Here is a 13,061-nt window from a genome sequence, read left to right as displayed (position 1 = left end):
TTTAACTTGCTATTGAAGAAACAAGGGAAATGTGGCATATGGCAAGCAGTAGAATTAGATAATATTCTGTTTCTCTGCTTCCAAGAGCAGTGATATGCACTATATTTGCTTAGATTGAAGTCCCAACCTCCCTTAATGTTACAGCATATGAACTATTTGGTGTCAATTTATTTCTGTCTCTACTCCCAAATCACATGAATTGCTTCTCTATCTTATTTTTATTTATTTTTATTTTTTTTAGGTACTGGCAGTTTTACAGTAAACACTTTTACTATCGAGAGCCTGTCACAGACAAGTACAAAACATTAGAAAATATAGCCACGCACAGAAACCACAGAGACTGTTTTTGTACCTTATATAAAAAAGACAAATGAAAATTTCAAGAAGATACAAAAATATGTTTATACATTGAGCCTACTTTGGGATAAAAAGCTGATATTAAGAAAGTGAAAATCATAGGCCACAGCAAATATTTGTAGTATATGTGCATACCCTTATTCTTATCGTTCACCAATGTTAGTTTTGCGAAATTCCCATATGGATTCCTTCTCACTCGATTAAGTGATTTCAAAAGCATATATGAGTATATACTTCCTTTCTTAAAACTCTCTTCTAGAAATATAACGTTGAACCTTAGTTATTTATAACATGATATAGAATTGATGCAATTAATTCTTCCCTTGGAGGTCCAAATATGTGAAATTATGACACAGAAAGCATTTATCCACAATATAATTGGACTTATATAATCAAGAAGTTGGCCACATTGATGCGTGTAATGAACCACAAGTAGAAGAAAAATGATAATGTTAATGAATAGAACTGGAGATGTCCCCTTTAGCACACACATTTACTCATTCTCTGAAAACAGATAATTTTGTACTGGTTACCTCTTATGCACTAGGTAGTAATATATTTGTATCCTAGAGGAACTAAATGTCTAGTGAAAAAGAAAGACATGTATGAAGACAACTTATGGTATAAGCAAAACAGGCAACAAAAAAAAATGCATGAACAAAAAGCTGAGGTCACAGAAGATAACAACTATCATAGTGACAGATAATAGGGCTTCAAAGAAAAGATAACACTCAATATTCATATTTATTTAGCTGCTTTTATTTAGTGTAGGATTAAATGGATTTTTTATATAATATTGGTTGCTTGCTCTATTAATTTTGCAAAGCAGATACTACCTTTTAAGCTGTAAGAGTGATAAAGCAACCATTAAATTATCACTGAGTTATCACTTGTATGCTATTTCACAATTGTCTAAGTGGAAAAGTCTCCATCTTCTCTGAGTCTTCAAAAAACAAATGGGAAGAATGTGAAGAAGTGGGAATAGGTCTGTGGATCCACTTACTACCATTTACTAAGATAGGGATAGGGGCATGGTGCTCTTCCCTTAGATATATACATTGTGAAATTTTCACTACAAGGAGGCTGATTAACATATCCATCACCATCCAACATCATCATTTTTTCTTTCTCTTCTTTTTCTCCCTCCCTTCTTCCTCTCCCCCTTGCCTTCCTTCCTTTTTCTTTTTCTTGCTTTCTTTCTTTCTTTCTTTCTTTCTTTCTTTCTTTCTTTCTTTTTCTCTATTCCCTCCCTCCCTCCCTTCCTTCCTTCTTTTCTTCCTTCCTTCCTTCCTTCCATATAGTCCTGCAGTCCTAGTATTTGTGCTAAATGAGGAAGAGTAGTTTGGAGTTGATTGTGGTCTTCAGCTGGTTGAAACCTATTTCAACTTCATAAAGACTGTTTTGTTGTTGTTGTTGTTGTTTTACCATTAATAAGATGATTAGCTTTGAGATGGATATTGAAGATGGTGTCCTGAATTTTACTGAGAAGAGTTTACAGTAACTAAATTTTAATATCTACTTAATAAACATCACTGACTTATGTGAGAAAAAAATGTATGTTCTAGACAAGTTCACAAGTAAATAGTATAAAGGATTTTACAAAAAATACAAAAATGAGTGCATCTTTCACTCTACTAATTAATGTATAGACAGCATGATATAATGAGTCTTCTTTAGTCTACACAGACCACACTATACAGGCATACCTTGGAGATATTGTGGAGTCAGCCCCAGACCATCACAATTAAGTGGATATCATAATAAAGCAGATCAAATAATTTTTTTTGGTTTCCCAGTGCATATAAAAGTCATGTTTACACTATATTGTAGTCTATAGAGTGTGCAGCAACATTATATCTAAAAAATGTATATAACCTAATTTAAAAATACTGTATTGTGAAAAATGCTAACCATCATCTGAGCTTTCAGGGAGTCATAATCTTTTTGCTGGTGGTGGGTCTTGCCTCAGTGTTGAAGGCTGCTGACTGATCAGGGTCGCAGTTGCTGAAGGCTGGGTGGCTGTGGCTACTTCTTAAAATAAGATAACAGTGAAGTTTCCCACATCCACTGACTCCTCCTTTCACTTGAACCCTTAGAGGCTATTGTAAGGTTACTGACCTAATTTCAATATTGTTGTGTATAAGGAAATAGAGAGGCCTGAGGAGATGGAGAGAGATGGAGGAACAGCCCATTTATTGAGCAGTCAGAACACATGCAACATTTATTAAGTTCAGCATCTCACATGGGTGTGGTTCATCGTGTCTCAAAACAATTACAAGATCAAATATCACTGATCACCATAACAAATATAATAATAACAAAAAAGTTTGAAATATTACGGTAATTACCAAAACATGACACTGACACATGAAGTGAGCAAATGCTACTGGACAAATGGTGCCGAAAGATTTGCTTGATGCAGGATTGCCACAAACTTTCAGTTGACAAAGCCCACAATATCCATGAGGCACAATAAAGGAAAGCAAAATAAAGTGAGGTATTCCTGTACCTGTGAGTTTTGGACACATCTTGTCATTTACAATATCCCATGGATGATGAGTAAGACAACTAGGAGAATTAAAATAATGTTACAAAAGAAATAAAAATATTTACAAAAAAGAAAAAACAAAAGATATGCAATGAAAAGGCAAAGACCTAGAATAACCAACACAATAATATTGAGGGAAAAAAACAAAATTGGATGACCGACAATACTCAACTTCAGGACTTGTTGTAAAACTATAGTAACCAAAACAGTATGGTATTGATAAAAGAGTAGACAAATAGTTCAATGGAACAGAATAGAGAACCCAAACATAAACCAACACAAATGAAAACAACTGATCTTTGGTAAAAGAACAAATGCAATTTAATAAAGAAAAATAGTGTTTTCAACAAATATTTCAGGAAGAAGTGGGCAGACACATGCAAAAAAAATATATGAATCTAAACACAAACCTTACAATTTTCACAAAAAATTTACTTAAAATTCATCATAGACCTAAAGGTAAAATGAAATCCTTTAAAACTCCTGGAATATAATAAGAGAAAATCTAGATGACCTTGGGTTTGGAGATGCCAAAATATACAAAGAACTCTTAAAATTCAACAACAACAAATACCAACAACCCAATCAAAAATGTGGAAAAGATTTTAACAGACTCCTCATCGAAGAAGATACAGATGAAAAATAAGCACATGAGAAGATGCTACCCATCATATGTCATTAAGGAGTTGTAAAAATAAAACACCAGTGAGATACCACTACACATTTATAGGATAGTTAAAGCTCAGAACACTTCCAAACCTGAATGCTGACAAGGATGTGGAGAAAAAGGAATATCCATTCATTGATGGTGGGATGCAAGTGATACAGCCACTTTGGAAGACCATTTGCCAATTTCTTAAAAAGCTAAACATACTCTTATTGTATAATCCAGCAATTACTCTCCTTGGTATTTACATAAACAAGTTGAACATGACCACCAAAAACCATCACACAAATGTTTGTAGAAGCTTTATTCATAATTGTCAAAAGATGTTCTTCAGTGGGTAAAGGAATAAATTGTGGTACATCCAGAAAATGGGATATTATTTGCAATGTAAAGAAATGAGCTTTAAAGGCATTTAAGGGACATGGATGAAATTTCAGGCATTTTTCTAGATGAAATAAGTTGATCAAAAAGAAAAGACTACAATACTGTTCGATTCTAGCTATACAACATTCTAGCAAAGGTAAAACTATGAAGACATTAAAAGAATTAGTTGTTGCCAGGCATTTGATGGGTAGGAGTAAGAAATGAACAGATGGAACACAAGGTAGTTTTAAGGCATTGAAACTATTCTATACAATACTGTGATAGTGTATATATGCCCTTATACATCTGCCAAAACCCATGGAATGATCAACACAAAGAGTGAACCCAAAAATAAACTATAGACTTAATAATAATATATTAGCACTGGTTCATCAGTTGTAGCAAATATTAAAAACTAAAGCATGTGAAGAGGGAGTGGGGAAAGAAAGGTCTACGGTAACTATAGTTTCTACTCAATTTTTGTATGAACCTAAAACTTCCCTAAAAGAGGTATATTGCTTTTTAAAAGTATACGTAGTATTTTAAATAGAATCAGTAGTATATATCCCATACATAACATAGAATTCATTGAAGGGTAACAGTGCATCCCACATGGAAGCATTTCACTTCAATGTGAGAACAAATAGTCTAATGAGTCAAAATATTAAATAGTGGGACTGACGGCTTTTGAATATGGTGATTTTTTTGTCATTGGAATTGTTAAAGCAGAGGCTAGATTATCACTTTTTGGCTATGGTGCTAAAGAGAAACATGCGTGCACTGATGGGTGGGGAAAAAATAAACTCTCAACATATCCAACCATGATTTTACACAATTTCATAAGAAATATAAACATCAAATTGCCAGTATAGAAAATTAGTGACCCCATTACTCACTGTTTTTTTAAAATTTATGATATAGGAGTGCCAAATTATGACTCCCTCTTTGAAAATAGATAAACAAAGGAATGCGATGTGTAAATATTGCATCTTAATTCCAACAAACCAATTAAAATAATCTTCAGGATAATGAAGAAAACTTGAATTTGGCTGGGTATTTTATATTTATAATGACATAATATTTTGGGGTTATTAGTGACATGGTGGTAATGTACAATCAAAACATCCCCATTAGTAATGGGTGAATTGTTACAACTTCTACGGTTAACTTTAAAAATATAACAAAATAAAAAATATATAGGAGGCTACCTGAAAAAAAATTGATAAAAGTACTGAACACATAGTGATTATTATATTATTCATAATGTTGTATTTATATTTACTTTGTGTATGTTTGAAATTTCCTATTATAAATTGTGTAATAAAAAATGATTCCTGAAAAAAATAGGAATAACAAGTCCTCAGATATTTGGGTCAGTACTCTGAGGGGCAGATTCTAAAATAGCGAAGCAAGAAGATAAGAATTCAGAGGATAATAGTTTAAAGAAAATGTTGCTGTTCTAAGAGAGATAAGTGAAAATGTTGAGTGCATGAAACATTAACAGGAAAACAAAAACGGTGTATAAGGGATAAGGGAGGTAAGTCGCATGACACAGCTGTTAATATGTACAAAGTCCTGATAATTAAAGCACTGAATATGGAATTAAATTTTAAATGGGACCATAAAAATGTTGGGAGTGGAGAATTTTAAAAGACTCCTATCAGTCCCAAGAAAGAGAGTCTCTGACTTTACTAATAAAACATGTGAAAGTCAAGGTTTCAGTATTGGTACATCAGCTCAATTATACACAAGACCTAGGTCAGTTCACTCTGATACCATTGGTCCCTTCTTGGTAGTTGGTTGGCTAAAGCGATAACCAGCAACAAATTCTCCCACATCAATAACAGAGAGGACTTTTCACCCATGGCTTTCTCTTCCTTATCTCTGAGAGGAACACTGTTCAGAGGTATGTCCCCAAGATAATCTTCAGGTCCCATGGAACCAGGTTATATACATATTTCTCACAGCAAGGAAAAGTGAGAAGTTGAGTATCTGGAATTTTCAGACTTTATAGAAGAAAACTTCTAAAAATCAGAGAGTGGGAGAAGAGCCATAACCAATATTATTTACATTAGAAGCTAAAATTTCCATTTGCTGCTTAAAGGCTATTAGGTAATGTAAAAAAAAATTGATTTATGAGAGAATACTAAATAAGTATTTATTTGGATGTATAGAAATATACTGAAAACGTTGTAAAAATTTTGGGGAGATATTTCCCCTAGGGAAGTTTGAAAACTTACATTGCTTTTTCTGATTATATGATCTATATTTATTTGGAGTATTTTTGTGTGTGTGTGTATATGTGGGAGTATATGTATATGTGTGTCTATGTGTGTGTGTGTATGTAAGACCTTATGGCCCTTCCAAAGATGAACTGAACTGTATCATTACGTCATTTTAAGGTATTACTGTGAGTTGATATCTGCTATCAAATGTATTATTTCTAATCTAACTTATTTTTAATATCGAAGAATTTTGGAGCAGGGGGATGCACTGTGCTATCGCAAATACCGTACATTTCACCTTTTTTCTTATCTGAGTAACCAAATTTGCTTCAGTAATCACTTCTCAGGAGCGTACAACCCACAGGACCCTGCCCTCTGAATTGGGCAGCGAAAGGTCACTGTCAGCAGTACAAGGGATTTGGCTGGCTGTCATGGATGTGTATGTTCATAGAATGGTCATTTAATACAAAAGCCAAATTCTTCACTAATTTTGTTCTATGAACTGGATTTCCTTGGGGTCACTTCAAATAAACATTGAAAAAAAAGAAAAACAGAAAAAGAAGGATAAAAAAATAAAATAGGCATATGAAGAACAGCCAGAGGACAAACTTTCAGTGGGTTATTACAAAAGCTGTTAAATCTCATGAAAATTTGGATCTTTGTCCCTGTGGATCCAATTCATGCAGCTCTCAGTATTTTCAAAACATCAATATTTTGAAATACTAATGCAGCATTTTTACTAACGTAGCATTACTAATGCTACTAAGAAGACTAATGCCACATTTTTCTAAAGTTCCCCAAAGTCAGATAATAGGGAAATAATCAAAGAAGGCAGGATTTATAGGCTCCGTCTTTTTCTTAAGTGTTTATTTAGATATCTTGTTGATATTTATGGAGATTTTATATTTAAATATTTTAAGATTCTTAAACCATTGAATAATTTTAGCACCATCTCATTATGGAATATTGAAAATACTGAGATATGTTCTTTGCCTCTGAGAAAATATGAATATTTTTCGTGGTAAAAATATGGACATTTACATCTTTGAGTATCCTCAAGTATCCAGTAAAATCCTCTAAATATAATTGCTTGGAAGGTTTGAAGTTTATGGTAGAGTAGCTAAATTTACTTTATTTCATACACAAGAGCTCAAAGAACCAGCACTCTTAGATTTACCTTAATTTAAGGTTGACTCTATTTTTCATTATTTAGCTCTGTGAAAGCTATCTTAAATATCCAGCAGTTGCCTATTGACCTACTAGCTCAATCAACTTCAAGCCCTAATCTGTTTCACTTGGGTGTAGATGCTATATACTAACTTGTCATTCTGATTGTTAAGTATGAAGAGTGCTCTGATTTGATACTGATGGTATGCAGAGTTGAACAGATGAGATCATCTGACCACAAGCCCAGCAGTTAAGCCTCAAAACTCGTCCCCAGTTTATGCATTTGCTGTGAATTAGTTTTTAACTTAAAATCCCAGAAATGCCCACGGGACATATGGTTCATTCCTCACAGAAATTCAACAGTTAAAATATAGCTGTCTATATCCGTGGTTCATTGGATGGCTTATTGTCCTACTTACTGGTTTCCTTCATTATTCTTGCCAAAGATTACATTCTATAAGCTCAGCTGAAAAAACACTTATATTTAATGCAGATAACTTCATTTTTCATCTCACACCCTCCAGTTTGAACTTTCTCATTTTGCTTTTGTCTTTCCAGTTTATACCCATTTGCTTCACATCTACATTTTATCTTTATATTGTCCCTAAATACTTATTTAAGAGTATTTTGAGCAACTGTTCAACTACTAGATATATGGGATAGATACATTGGAACATTCTAGTGGAGAAGAAAAATCTAGAAGAACTTACGAACTTATGAGCTTACTTTACAAATGATAACTGTTTTATACAGTTTATCTGCCTTTTTGATACTACTTCTTCCAAAGATTTGTCTTTATAAATGTTACTTTAGACATATTTGGACACCTATGCCCAGCAAGGATAAAAAGACCTCCACTGAGATAGGCACAGTAGCTTCTGCTTGTTAGAACAAAGGGATTCGAGAGAGACCAATTTCCATAGCTCTCCTCCCTTCCCTATTCCCTCACACTCCCCGAGTCCAGACTATGGTTCACACTGAAAACCCTCATGGTTATTACACCATATTTATTTTTCTTATTTTTTTATTGTAGATATGTAATAAAAATATAAGTATACTGCATTGCCCATAGAATAAATTAGAAATAATTCCTGAGGTTTAAGATTTTGGGGGAGTTGACCCAGTCTATTTTTGACTAGTCCACTGCTTGCCTCCTGTTCTCCAATTAAATTGAGCTATTATGTTCTCCATGAAATTGGGTTATCTTCAGATTTCATGCCTCTGAAAACATACTTTTATCAAAATGAAATAGCTCCCAACCCCACATTCTTTCACATTCCCAAGCATCTTTTTAAATGAAACGAATGATCCTTTTCCATTTAGGTTTCTTCAAATCTCTAATTTTAAATGTAACCACTTTTGGTGAATTTCTACAGCTTTTTATCCATTTCTTTTCTTAAGAAATCTTATGTGTTACAGATATTTACCCCTATTTTACATTCTTTACTTGGCCCCAAACTTCCAGGAACCAGGGTGTCAGAAGACTAAGGTATGAATAATTTCCTACTATTCTCATTAGATGAAGAAAGTAATTTATTAATAAAATGTGATAACACCATGGGAAGAGAGGAACAGGGATTTTAATTTTATCTTCTTCTTGTGTCTACACTGGAGAGTAGGATGTACAGTTCTGTCAGTAACAAATAAAAGAATCATAGGCAATTGTAACCAGCTAATAAAATCCATGTGGAGAAAACCATGATGGTGATGTGATTATGGTAATCTTGATAGCTAGACTCTTTACTAAACACTGATTTTCCCATTCAGTGAGAAGATTTTCTAGGATTTATCTGTTACTCTTTGCAACATATCTAGGAGTTTTCTAAGAGTGAGTTAAGTAAAGTTCATAAAAATGAACCAAAATTTCATCCCTTTGTTGTCCAGCTCTTAAGCCTTGGTTCATAATAGTTTGCTCACTTTTCAAGAATGAAAGTAAATGATAATTACAGTGTACATCCAATATTCAACATATTTAAAATAAGGTAATGTGTGGCTGGATGGCTGAATATGCAAGTCCATGTAACTCAGGTTTTTCAAGGGAAAAGAAAATAAATTCTTCAGATGAAAATTTTGTAATACTGAGATTTTCTGGGAATATTCAAGGTCAAATGTGTTCTCTGATTTAAAGCTCAACATATCTTTTTTAAAAGATTTTTTTATTGCAGTATAGTTGACACATGTTACATTAGTTTCAGTGATTTGAAAAGTCGATATGTTATGCTATACTCACTACAAGCATAGCTACCATCTGTCATCATACCATGTTATCTATGTCATTTATTTCGTTGTATTTCTGTAATTGTTAAAGTGACGCCCATCTGCATCAATAGAACTGAGTCCTAGAGACACTGAGTTTACATTTATTTATTTCTGATTAAAACCCAATGTTGACCCTGAAAGAAAAAAAAAAAGCTCCAAATATCTATAATAAATTTAACTCATGGTGGGAATGAATTACTTTTCCCTACTTCAAATATCCCCAGCAGGCACCTGGGTGGCTCAGTTGGTTAAGCATCTGCCTTTGGCTCAGGTCATGATCCCAGGGTCCTGGGATGGAGCCCCACATCAGGTTCCCTGCTCAGCAGGGGAGTCTGCTTCTCCCTTTCCCTCTGCTGCTCCCCCTGCTTATGCTCTCTCTTTCTCTCTCAAATAAATGAATAAAATCTTAAAAAAAAAAAAATCCCCAGCAAAGCTCAGAAATGCAGTCTCTTAATATTGCATTAGGAAAAAAATGTTTGAATAAACTATTGTAATATAGCAAATTTCATAAACAAAAAGATTTTTTTCTATTATATTCCAAATTTCATGTATATTTTATAATTTTCATCTTACTTGATAAGTTGGCAGCATTAGATATGATTTCCTTCTTCCTTTGCCTGTCTTTGCTTCCATCGCATTCTACGCATGATTTTTCATTTATCTCTATGTGACTTTCATTTTTTACTTATTTTTCAGTTTCTTCTCATCGAACCAACTCTTCAGGGGGTGGGGATTTTGAATGTTCTGCTTTAGGCTCCCCTCTCACTGAACATTCCCCTTCTAAGTTATCTATTAAGTACATCTTTTTTCAAAATTGTTTTTTGATTTCCTCCAGATACATATCTGTGTATTTAATATATGTATTTGGATACTCTTAGACCTCAACTAGGCAAACAGCATTTTTCACATCACACTACTTTCTCTTCAATGGTTTCCTACCTCATAAAAGGGCACCATCCTCTCCTGAATTACTCAAGCCAGATAGTTAGGACTTAGCTTTAACTCCCTGCCCCTCTCACTAAGTTAGGACAATTTTAGACTTACGTATCACAAATCCTCCATAGCTCCCCTTCTCCAAAATGCCAAGCCCTGTATTGAAGTCTCCATCATCACTGCTCACCTGTCTCACAAGATCCACTCTTGCTCAAAAACCCATGTACTTGCTCTTTAATGCAGTGTGAATGAATTTAAAACTCAAATATAATTAGGAAACATCCTTGTTTAGAACTCTTAGAGGTTGTCTTCTTTTCTTTGTATGAAGTGCAATCTTAACATGTTGTCTGGAAACTCCATGTCTTCCTCTCTTTCCAATTTTATACCTCATTGCTTCTTCCTTGTTTCCTATGCTCCAGGTGTGGCTTTCTTTCAGTTCCTCAAATATCCTGTTTTTCTCCTGATGCATACATTCACCAGTTATTTTCCTTCTGGAACATACTTCCTTTCCACATTCATCTGCCCAACAACCCCCACAGCTCCTGCTCCATACACATACACTATCTCCCTTAAACCTATTAAATGTGAGGTCAGAGCTTTCATGCTTATTTGGAAAGACTTTCTTGATTCCCCAGTCTAGCTAAGTATCTTGGTTATACCCTTCCCTAATATCTTGCTTCATTCTGTAATGCTTAATCATATGTGCAATATCTCCATTCTTGGCTAAATTGTAATTTCCATGAGAACATGGATTATATTTAATTTCTTCATGGCCCCTTCTCCACTTTGTGTAAAGCTAGTAGACCTCAGTGTTCACTGGATGGGGAAACTAACCTACCCACTGTATGTTGTAGTTAACAGGAATATAATGATTTGGATAAGTTAAGTTTTTGAACTTGAAGTACATAGAAAGGTTTTTGAAACATGCCTGAAAACAATACAAAAGAAGGAAGAAAGGATCTGTCTGTGCTTCTATCATTTTGCCCTTCCTTAGAAAAACCCAAACAAATAAATAGTAGTGAGTTATTTAGAAGGTACTAATACTTATTTTGGGTGGTATTTTACCAGGTTTGGACTAGTCCCTTTGTGGGAATGTAATTGCTGTTAAGCAGGGTAGAGTAAAAACGTTAAAGAGGGATTAACATCTCTCAAGTATAAATTGAAAGTCAAATCATAATAGTAATTTATCAATGAAGACAAATATAAGGCTTGAGAAGAGTGTCCTTGTCTTTACTTCATAACCTTTTAAAATATAGGATTTCTTCTCAGGTATGAATAGTCATGAAAAAAATTTAGACCATTTGCCCTTCTAATGATGACAGTACAAATACAACTTATGTCTGTAAGGGCAAGCTGTTAAAATTTATAATGATATTAAGCTACAGAATTTCTAATAAAGCAACACAATAAGAAATCAAGACCCTTGGTATTATTTTCTTTTATGTACCCAAAGTAGAGTTTGGAGAATAGAATGAAAGGTAACTGCATGGACAGTAACATAATTTTCATGCTCTGAATTAATTTGAGAAAGATAATAGAATTAGAAGTAGAGTTAATAATGGCAATCAGCAAATCTATACATCTCAAATTGCCAAAAGCATTTATTTTATTAAAATATAAATTACAGGGGCGCCTGGGTGGCTCAATTGCTTAGGCGACTGCCTTCGGCTCAGGTCATGATCCTGGAGTCCCGGGATCGAGTCCCGAATCAGGCTCCCTGCTCGGCAGGGAGTCTGCTTCTCCCTCTGATCCTCCCCCTCTCATGCTCTCTGTCTCCTATTTCTCTCTCTCAGATAAATAAATAAAAAATCTTTAAAGAAAAATATATATATATATAAATTACAGTAAATATTCTACCAAATAAGACCCTCCCATGATTTGATCTATTATTTTTAAATATGATGCAGTCAAGATTTTTCTAAAGTCAAATTAGATAATTTTCATTTTCTCTTTGGACATGAAGTCCATCAGCTTCTTTCTCCTTTCCCACTTTCTCTGTTTAGCTGGTATACAAGTTTTATATTTATTTTTATAAGAGGGAAAAGAAAAATATATTGAGTGATCTAAGAATTCCAAGCTTCATGCATTAATACAGACCTCTGAAGAAATTCTCATGTTGGAATATTGTGTTGTTAGTACATTGCTCTTCACTCAGTTAAGTAATACTTTTGTATTTTCTTGTTCTAATTCTTTCTTTCCTATACTATCATTCTACAAAAGATTTGTCCTTTCTTGCTTGCTTTGCAGGGAGCTAAGTTTCCTTTGAAGAGCTCTTCTTTCTTTTAAGAGTACCTCTTCTGTTTAGTTCTTTTGAATCAACCAACCTCTCTGGAAAAAACCATATGATTCCAACTTTATTCTTTATCTCTGGTCAGGAAACACAATTGTTCTTATCTTTCAGCAATTTCAAAAACCCTCACATTATTGTTGAATTAATGACTCAGCAAAACAACATGCTCTCAACAACTTATTCTTTGATTCAATCAAGAGAATAAAATTAAAGAAAGAGCTTGTATAACCCACATGTCTTCAAAGTCATAAA

Source organism: Leptonychotes weddellii, chromosome 1 (assembly GCF_054177405.1).
Source record: "Leptonychotes weddellii isolate Sample4059 chromosome 1, ASM5417740v2, whole genome shotgun sequence".
NCBI lineage: Eukaryota > Metazoa > Chordata > Mammalia > Carnivora > Phocidae > Leptonychotes > Leptonychotes weddellii.
Note: the sequence above shows the minus strand (reverse complement) of the source record.